Genomic DNA, 10,232 nt, shown 5'->3' on the forward strand with positions numbered 1-10,232 from the left:
CTGTAGTCCCAGCTACTCAGGAGGCCGAGATGGGAGGATCACTTGTGCCCAGAGGGTAAATGATCTGCAGTGATCCATGATCATGCCACTGCACTCCAGCCTGGATGACAGAGCAATATCCTGCCTCAAAATAACAAAAGGGTTCCTTCCTTTCTGATGGTAGCATAATAAACCAAAGATTTTACCAAATGCTTTATTCCTACCACTCTCTTACCAGACTGGTGGTGGATTATTACTATTGAGAAGAATCCCAAAGGGGTGATCTAGGTTAGAGTTGGCAGATTTAATATTTTGAACATACTTATACTAGAAAATTTTTCGTTGTTCATTCTGAAATTCACATTTAACTGGGCATCCTATATTTTTATTTGCTAAATCCAGCAACTCTAGGGGTTTATAATAAACTGCCTGGGAAAAGAACTTTGGAAGTAACTTGCCAAGTTCCGAGTTGTGAGAAGTTTCAGGCTTGGTTTGACAGAGTCTATGGTAACCAGTGGAAGCTCAGCCTAGAAACTCACTCTTTCAACATCATGACTGATGCACGGGATTGGTGTCAGCCTTTTATTAGCAGTCTACCAAAGATGCATCCTGTAGCAGGAAACCTGCTTGTTTTCTGGGAAGCACAGTGTCCTCTCAGCTAGAATTCCTTTGTTATTACATGTTTGTGTGTGGCCTAACTTGTAACAGGGGACAATTACTCTGCCCATCTGCATGCTTGATGGGGATCAACTGTCAAGCTATTTGTTTTTAGGTCTAAGGAATTTCTAATGAGAATGAAAATGTGATGAGAGATTTTTCTAAACGTCAGCCAGCTTCCTGAGGACTCTGATCATGTCAACTTTGAACTTTCAATTCTTTGACTACCAAGTAGAAGAAATATCATCCATAAGAATGACTTAGGCTGGGAAGGAGGTTAACATGAAAATCTGTAAATATTTAAAATAAAAGTATTTCATGTTTCTCCTGTCAAATTCATAGACACAGAAAGTAGAATGGTGGTGGCCAGGGACTGCAAGAGGAGTGAATGGGGAGCTGTTTAATGGTGCAGAGTTTCCGTTTTTCCAAGATGAAAAAGTTCTGGAGATTGGCCGTACAATAACATGAACATGGCCGGGCATAGTGGCACATGCCTGTAATTCCAGCACTTTGGGAAGCCGAGGTAGGCGGATCACCTAAGGTCAGGAGTTCAAGACCAGCCTGGCCAACATGGTGAAACCCCAAATCTACTAAAAAATACAAAAAAAATTAGCTGGGCATGGTGGCGTGTGCCTGTAATCCCAGTTACTCGGTAAGCTGAGGCAGGAAATCCCTTGAACCCAGGAGACAGAGGTTTCAGCGAGCTAAGATCACGCCACTGCACTCCAGCCTGGGTGACAGAGCGAAACTCCGTCTCAAAAAAATAAATAAAAACAACAACAACAAAAAATCACACCCCCCAAAAAAACCAAAACACTAACATAAACATTACTTAACACTACCAAACAGTATTCTTATAAATGCTTGAGATGATAAATTTTATGCATATTTTACTACAATTTAAGACAATTTACTCTTAAATCTAGAATTAGCAAAAGGACACATAAAAGAAACACAATCAATACAGATAGCGTTTTCCTACAAAATAATGGAAAGCCAAAGAAATGTGTTTCTCTCCTGGGAAACTTCCTACTAGACAAATGAAAAATTATTTATGGTCAACTTGAAGCCCCAATTCTTTAATCCTTCTTCCTGTATGTGTGATTCAGTGTGTCTTTCCTGATCAAACAAAAAAATGGATTAACTGCATTAGCCATGTGAACACAGATAACAAGACTGTATTGTTATGTGTTATGTTATCACTTAGTGTGTTTCCAGAACCAAACCAAAAGGCATGGAAATGCTTATCAATGAGGGAATGTGGAATTCTACCCCCACAATGTTGTTCCACAGCTCCCGTAGATTCTGGATAGCGTGCGCTTTGAGAAGCAGAAGTAGATCATGTCATGCTACTTTCTATTCCCATTGAATTCCACGCATGCCCATGTCTCAGCCAGCCGCTACCTGAAGAGGCCAAGTATGCTGAGTATTATTTCAGGGCCAAGTAGTTGCGATGGGTGCTAAAGGCCTGGTCCACTCCAGTAGAGAAAGAAACTGATAACTTAAATGGGTTAAGAGAGTTAATTCCTGCATAGGATTGATCCGCTCTGGTGTTAGTAGCTATCTAAAGACGTGTTAAGGTGCAATTTGGGTTTTTCGTGTTCATTTAGTTGCATCAAGTGTTTTTAAGCTGTGAAATGCAAAGCGTTTTGAAATGCAAAACACTTAAGCTGTGAAACGCAGAGGGCTGACTCCTACTTTGATCCTGTGGTTCATAGAGCGGGTGGTCCAGCAAGATGCTTTAACATCAGGAAGAAATAAGTGTGGAAAATGCTGCTGTTCTGGAAGATTCACAGGGCTCACCAGCAGATTGAAAACTTAGCCAGGAGAACTTGGAGAACTTTAACTTTTAACCAAGTATCGTAGAGAGGAAAATAGCTTCTCAAGATTTTTTTTTTTTTTTTCATAAAAGTGTTTTGTTGATTCATCAAAGGCCTGGCCTGAAATAAGACAGAAGTGTTCCATTTCTGTCAAGTAAACCTTCCTTACTCTGCTGGCCAGGAAGGTAATGATTCTTACAAATTTGTGTTGGGATGCAAAAAAAGAAACTGGCTGGGCACAGTGGCTCACGCCTGTAACCCCAACACTTTGGGAGGCGGAGGCTGACAGATCAGAAGTTTGAGACCAGCCTGGCCAACATAGTGAAACCTTGTCTCTAGTAAAAATAAAAAAATTAAACCGGGTGTGATGGCTCATGCCTGTAATCCCAGCACTTTGGTAGGCTGAGGTGAGTAGATCACCTGACATCAGGAGTTTGAGACCAGCCTGGCCAATGTAGTGAAACCCCACCTCTACTAAAAATACAAAATGTTAGCCAGGCATGGTGGCTAATTTCAAGAATTGCTTGAAACCTGGGAAGCGAAGAAGTTTGCAGTAAGCTCCACTGCACTCCAGCCTGGGCACAAAGCAAGACTCCATCTCAAAAAAAAAAAAAAAAAAAAAAAAGGGAAACCTCTAACAGTGGTAAAGTGCATGTGGTTTGGAGCCCTAATTTGCCACCATCTAGCTATGTGACCTAAATAGTAAACTACTTAACAGCTACAAAGCACAGTTTTCCTATGTATAAAATTGGGACAATGACAGTGCCAACCATCACAGGGTTGCTATTAGGATTAAACATATTAATAATAGCAACCATGCTAAACATTGTTTATTGAGACAAATAAGTAGTTCTAGAGAGGCTAGGCAAGCTACCCACAGGTACATAACAAGTGACGGGGCCTGGATTTGAACCTAGGCAGTTAAATTCCAAAGCTCCCCTCTTCACTACAACCTCCTCATTGATTCCATTGGGTACTCAGCATAGCGCCTTGTCCATGGGAGATATTTTTATTACTATAATTGATGTTAAAGGCTTTGGAAATGGAATTAGATTTTCTTTTCTTTTCTTTTCTTTTTTTTGAGATGGAGTTTCACTCTTGTCGTCCAGGCTGGAGTGCAATGGCACAATCTGAGCTCACTGCGACCTCTGCCTACCAGATTCAAGCGATTCTCCTGCCTCAGCTTCCTGAGTAGCTGGGATTACAGGCATGCACAACCATGCCGGGCCAATTTTTTTCTATTTTTAGTAGAGACAGGGTTTCACCATGGTAGCAGGGCTGGTCTTGAACTCCTGAGCTCAGGTGATCTGCCTGCCTCGGCCTCCCAAAGTGCTAGGATTACAGGCATGAGCCACTGCACCCAGCCAGGAATTAGATTTTAGAGGTTTAATTGCTCTAGAAGTGTAAGAACTAAGGGGAAGCCAGGCGCAGTGGCTCACGCCTGTAATCCCAGCACTTTGGGAGGCCAAAGCTGGTGGATTACGAGGTCAGGAGTTCAAGACCAGCCTGGCCAATATGGTAAAACCCCATCTCTACTAAAAATACAAAAATTAGCTGGGTGTGGTGGCACATGCCTGTAGTCCCAGCTACTCTGGAGGCAGAGGCAGAAGAATCACTTGAACCTGGGAGGTGGAAGTTGCAGTAAGCCGAGATCACGCCACTGCATTCCAGCCTGGGCGATGGAGTGAGACCCCATCTCAAAAAAAAAAAAAAAAAAAAAAAAAGAATTAGGCAAATTTCTTGAAAGTGTTTTTTTCCTCCCTTCATTAACTCCTCTCTAGGTTATACAAAGAAATTTCTTTCCCATGGGAAATAGCTGCATTTTTGTAGCAAAGCTGTAAATTGTGAATATTCGCTTCCCACTTGAAGCTGAGTGTTAGTATACTCTTATTGTGACCTGGCACTGAATTGCAAAATGTAGTCACTCATAAATAGAAGCACACTAATCACATAGTTACTTGGTAACTTCCACCTCTCAAAATTAAAAAAAAAAGCTTTGCTTTTACAAACTCATTTGTGGCTGGCAGCTGGGTGATAAAGCCTTGCCTCCTTGTCGTGTCAGCTTTCAGGAATTCTCTGTTTGTCTGTGTTGTGTTACCCAAGTAGCCTGTTATCTTTGCAGTTTAAAGGCTGACTTGGAAATTCAGACTGTCAGCTATTTAAAGAAAATGGAAGTCCTCACTCCACTATTTTAATTAACTTTCAGAGAGCAGAGTTTCCTACTGGTTATGATAACGTTAACTTAAAATACTCTGAAGGGAACACGGCAGGAAGCAAAATAAAAAGGGGAGCACTGTTGTTTTTAAAGGCATTCTAGGAAGAAAAGTTTGAGCAAAGCTATGAAGGCAGATAGCATGGGCTATGTGGAGAAAAAAGGAAGAGAGGCAGGAGCAGATAGACACTAAGGAGTGTGTAACGCTGACCAAGTATGGCCTTGAACACCAGGTTGGGGCGCTGGCAGGCAGGGGTCTGTGTGCAGTGGGAAACTAGGAGATTTTTAGAAATAAACAACAATGATCAAATCTATGTCTTAGGAAGGTAAGTGGAGGTTATGCGCAGGCAGTAGTGTGTGGCAGAATCAGAACAGATCTGAGAATTCACCAGCAATGTGACAATCTCTTTGGGCCTAAATTTTACATATATTACTTTGTTCAATGGAGATAATAGCTATTGTGGCAGGACTGAGTGAAATCAGACATGGACATTTAAAATAACACTGTAGGGTAGGTTCAATGGCTCATGCCTGTAATGCCAGCACTTTGGGAGACCTAGATGGGCGGGTCACCTGAGGCCGGGAGTTCGAGACCAGCCTGGCCAATGTGGTGAAATCCCATCTCTACTAATAATGCAAAAAATAGCCGCGTGGTGGTGCTCGTCTGTAATCCCAGCTATTCAGAAGGCTGAGATACAAGAATCGCTTGAACCCGGGAGGTGGAGGTTACTGTGAGCCAAGATCATGCCACTGTACTCGAGCCTGGGCGACAGAGTGAGACTCCATCTCAAAAAATAATAAATAAATAAAATAACACTGTAATACTTAATTATTAGCTCAACACATAATTCACACACACGCTTTTACAGTCAGGCTGAGTGGGGTGGGGAATGAGGGCTGAGAAAGCCGTGGTGCTGATCAACAAGGAAAGAGCTGTCTGACAGTGGAAAAAAGATGGGAAGGGAAAAGGGAAATCCTCAGAGAGCCTTCAAGACAGAATGGAGCTGTCTCAAAGGGAGACAGTGGAAGAGGAACTGGTTTGGAGGCTAGGCTGTTGGTGAGGTCAGCTTTGGAGATGCTCAATTCAAGAAAGAGGTGGGTATTTACAAGGAATGGAACAGAGTAGCCTTAAGAATTAGGTGTTCAGTCACTGTTTTAACCGAAAAAGCCCTTTGCCAAGGAAGGCATTTGGGTACATATTTTGGTCAGTGTTTGTTTATTTATATTTTATTATTTTTTTTGAGACAGAGTCTCAATGCCTGTCGTCCCAGCTGCTTGGGAGGCTGAAGCAGAATTGCTTGAACCCGGGAGGCGGAGATTGCAGTCAGCCAAGATGGTGCCATTGTACTTCAGTCTGGGCGACAGAGTGAGACTCTGTGTCAAAAAAATTCCCGGCACTTTGGGAGGCTGAGGTGGGCAGATCACTTGAGTTCAGGAGTTCGAGACCAGCCTTGCCAACATGGTGAAACCTTGTCTCTACTAAAAATACAAAAATTAGCTGCTCATGGTGGTGTGTGACTGTAATCCCAGTTACTCAGGAGGCTGAGGCAGGAGAATTGCTTGAACCTAGGAGGTAGAGGTTGCAGTGAGCCGAGATTGCATCACTGCACTCCATCCTGGGTGACAAAGCAAGACTAAAACTAAATACAAGTAGATATTCATCACGGTTTTATTTATATTAGCTTTATGGGGGAAAAAAGCTAATACAAATAATGCCATGATGAACATATATTTTCCCATTATTTGTATGGGAAACAAGTAATATTTGTAACAACAGGGGAGTCCATCATGTCCATCAATTTGATAAAATAAAATGGATTGCAGGAACTGTTCTGAGTACTTTATAAATGCAGTATTAATTTGTTTAATCCTCGCAGCAATCCTGTGGAGCGTGTATTATAATTGTAAGTCCCATCTTACAGATGAAGAAACAGGTTTGGAGATTTTAAGTAACTTGTTCAAGATTACGCAGGTAATAAGTAGCAGACCTGCCATTTGAATCAGGCTGTCTCGTTCCTGTCTTTGCTCTAACCACTACGACATTGCCTCATGGTATTTTATTTTGCATGGTATTTTATTTTACCCGACTCCCTCCCTCCTTCCCTCCCTTCCTCCCTCCCTCCCTTCCTTCCTTCCATGGTATTTTATTTTGCCTTTCTTTCTTTCTTTCCTTTTCTTTATTTTTTATTTCTTTATTTTTTTTTACAGCCTTGCTCTGTTGCGCAGGCTAGAGTGCAGTGGTGTGCTCTCCAGCTCACTGCAACTTCCACCTCTGGGTTCAAGCGATTCTCGTGTCTTAGCCTCCCCAGTAGCTGGTGTTAAAGGTGTGTGCCACCATGCATGGCTAACTTGTTAATTTTAGTAGAGACAGGGTTTTGCCATGTTGGTCAGGTTGGTCTCAAACTCCTGGCCTCAAGTGATCCACGCATCTCTGCCTCCTAAAATGCTGGGATTACAGGTTGTACATGGCCTTGCCTGATTTTCTTTCTTTTTTTTTTGAGACAGAGTCTCGCTCTGTCATCTGGGACAGAGTGCAGTGGCACCCTCTCAGCTCACTGCAACCTCCGCCTCCTGGGTTCAAGCAATTCTCTTGCCTCAGCCTTCCAAGTAGCTGTGACAACAGGCATGTGCCACCATGCCCTGCTAATTTTTCTATTTTTAGCAGAGACCAAGTTTCACCATGTTGGCCAGGCATGTCTCGAACTCCTGACCTCAGGTGATCCACCCACCTCAGTCTCCCAAAATGCTGGGATTACAGGCTTGAGCCACTGTGCCCAGCACTTGATTTTTTAAAAAGAGTTTTATAACAAGGCAGGGTGCGGTGGCTTGCACCTATAATCCCGGCACTTTGGGAGGCCAACACAGGAGGATCAGCTGAGACCAGGAGTTTGAGACCAGCCTGGGTAACATGGTGAAACCATGTTTCTACAAAAAATACAAAAATTAGCCAGGTGTGATGGTGTGTACCTGTAGTCCCAGCCACTCAGGAAGCTGAGATGAGAGAATTGACTGAGCCAGGAGGCGGAGGTTATAGTGAGCTGGCTGCACACCAGCCTGGGTGACAGATCAAGGCTCTGTTTCAAAAGTAAACAAAAACAAAGAGAACTTTTAGAGTAAAACTTTGGTGGAAAAACATATCCTCTCTATTCAGGGGAGGAGAAGATCAGATAGGAAGAACATGGTAATTTACAAAGTGCTCCCACATCTCCGCAAAATCAACCTGCAAAGCTTTTGTTTTCATTAACCCCAAGGCTCAGAAAGGGTAAGTGTCCACTCAGAGGAATGCTGCCAGTCTTCGTGATTTCCAGTCCCACACCTTCTCTGCCACTTAGTGTAGTTTGGACAATTTCAAAACAGTGTGCACCACTGCAGCCCTGTGCTCACTCGGGAAAACCAGGAAGAAGCTCAAGTGAAGGCAGAGGTCTGGACTGGGCTTGCCCAGAATTAACTCCCCAACATTGATGCCCTAGGGCTAAAATGTTTGAACAACTGAAGGACTGTCCCTTTTAAGCCTTCCTTTGCCTCAGGCAAGGGATCTTCCCTAAGAGGTTTGTGAAATTAACCTTTCTTTTTCTATTCTCCACCTCCCCCACAACGAGTATAGGTTAGTACAGCTTCTTCAGACCAACCTTAGTGTCAAAAGTCTCATCAGAGGTAGCTAAGAGACCAGGATAATAGTAATGAGGATAATAATGACTAAGTTAATAATAACTTAGCCAAAGGGTATGGAGCACTTGCTATATGCCAGATGTGTCCTGGGCAATGTTTACATACATTTAATTCTCACAACAGTTTTATGGGAAAGGCACCATTTTACTGATCAGGAGACTGAGGCTCAGAGGGTGTCAGTCAGAGGCTTTACTGGGGCTAAGTAGGGGAAGGTGGATTAGCAGCAATCCACAGACCACCGAGTGTGAGTTTTTGGGCCCTGAACCCCTCATTTACAAATTGACTTCAGAATTACCTCCATATGATTTTTTCAATCTAGGGTTGTTTTTCAAAAATCACCCCCATAAATGACGGTGTTCTTTGCATATCTGATATTCCAAGGAAATGTGGCTTCTCTGGGAAAGACAACAGTACAAACATAGCAGCTTTTTTTTTTTTGAGACAGAGTCTCACTTCATCCATCACCCAGGGTGGGGTGCTGTGGCATGATCTTGGCTCACTGCAACCTTTGCCTCCCAGGTTCAAGCCTCTCCTGCCTTGGCCTCCCGAGTAATTGGGATTACAGGTTCCTGCCACTATGTCCAGCTAATTTTTATTTATTTTTTATTTACTTATTTATTTTTGTTATTCTCTCCCGATTATGTTCAGTCTCATAATTTTTATATTTTTAATAGAGAAAGGATTTCACCATGTTGGCCAGGCTGGTCTGGAACTCCTGTAAGTAAGGAGGAAGATTACTCCTCAAGTAATCTTCCCACCTCGGCCTCCCAGAGTGCTGGGATTATAGGCGTGAGCCACCACACTAGGCTTCAGGCATGAGCCTTTAATGATACTAATGATCTATAAACTACATTATCCTCATTTTTAATCTCCTGCCCTTTTCTGTCCATTAAAAACAATTGGTGTTTGATTTTCATAATTTCTGAACCTAGAAAAATGTAAATACACACACACACACACACACACACACACACACACACAGCACAAAACAGAACTGATGAGAGATTGTGGTGAGGAATCATGGTGTTTTAAGAGGAATCCTTGAACATTCTACCAAACTGAATGGGCAGATGAGGAGCATGTTGGGAGTTTCTGAAGTGAAGCACAACTCCGTAACTGGAAGTCGTCAAGATTGGAAGGCATTATTTTGTTGGTCCATTAAGTGGCACATTATTCAAAGACTTGGCTGGGAACGGGTGCTAGGTGATCTGTAAATAATCTACGAGTAACGTCTATCCCGAGTGGAACATTAACATCGTAGAAGCCGGGCTTTCAAAGGGATCATAGGCCTACAGAGGGAAGCACAGCCTCCACCCTTTAACCGTTTCTACAACTCCAGCGATTGCATTAAAAGGAAGAATAGAGCAGGTAGAGGGTGAATTCGAATATAAACACTCTGTGCATGTGGCCAGTGAGGCGGTTAGAACCAGCAAGTGTCTCTGCAGCAACAATACAACTGTTAGGTCAAGTGTATGAAGGGTGAGGCCCCTTCGGGGCAGCTGTGAAAGAAAGCCCCTATTAATCCCTTAACTAAGCAGCTGATGGATTTAATCTTTTTGTGCATACGTTATAACTCTTCAAACACAAGATTATTGTAAGTTTTTTTTTTTTAATCAGCAGAAGCTATCAAAGCTTTTTATAGATTTCTTCATCTCACTAATTAACAGATGACAGAAAACAGAACTTTGGAGAGCTTCTGGTTACAATTCGCTGTCATTCTGGCTTGAAAAACTGTAAGAAAGCGTAATTCCCTGATTCATTCACAAAAAGAATAGGTCTCTATTTGAAGAGCGAAGAGATCTCAGTCTCCTGCCTCAGAGATCGACTTCCCTTTGATTTTGTATCCATTGTTATTTAAAATAACAGCATAGAACCGCAGGGTTATTTTGCATAGT

At 42.6% G+C, this 10,232-nt stretch overlaps 1 protein-coding gene across 6 annotated transcripts in view; it reads right to left on the reverse strand.

Annotated features, from left to right (window-relative positions):
• Window positions 1-10,232, reverse strand: part of FRMD4B (FERM domain containing 4B) — a 364,030-nt gene that overhangs the window by 66,193 nt on the left and 287,605 nt on the right. The window lies entirely within an intron of this gene.

Source organism: Sapajus apella, unplaced genomic scaffold, assembly GCF_009761245.1.
Source record: "Sapajus apella isolate SASKATOON/1434 unplaced genomic scaffold, GSC_monkey_1.0 scaffold23, whole genome shotgun sequence".
NCBI classification, from domain to species: Eukaryota; Metazoa; Chordata; class Mammalia; order Primates; family Cebidae; genus Sapajus; species Sapajus apella.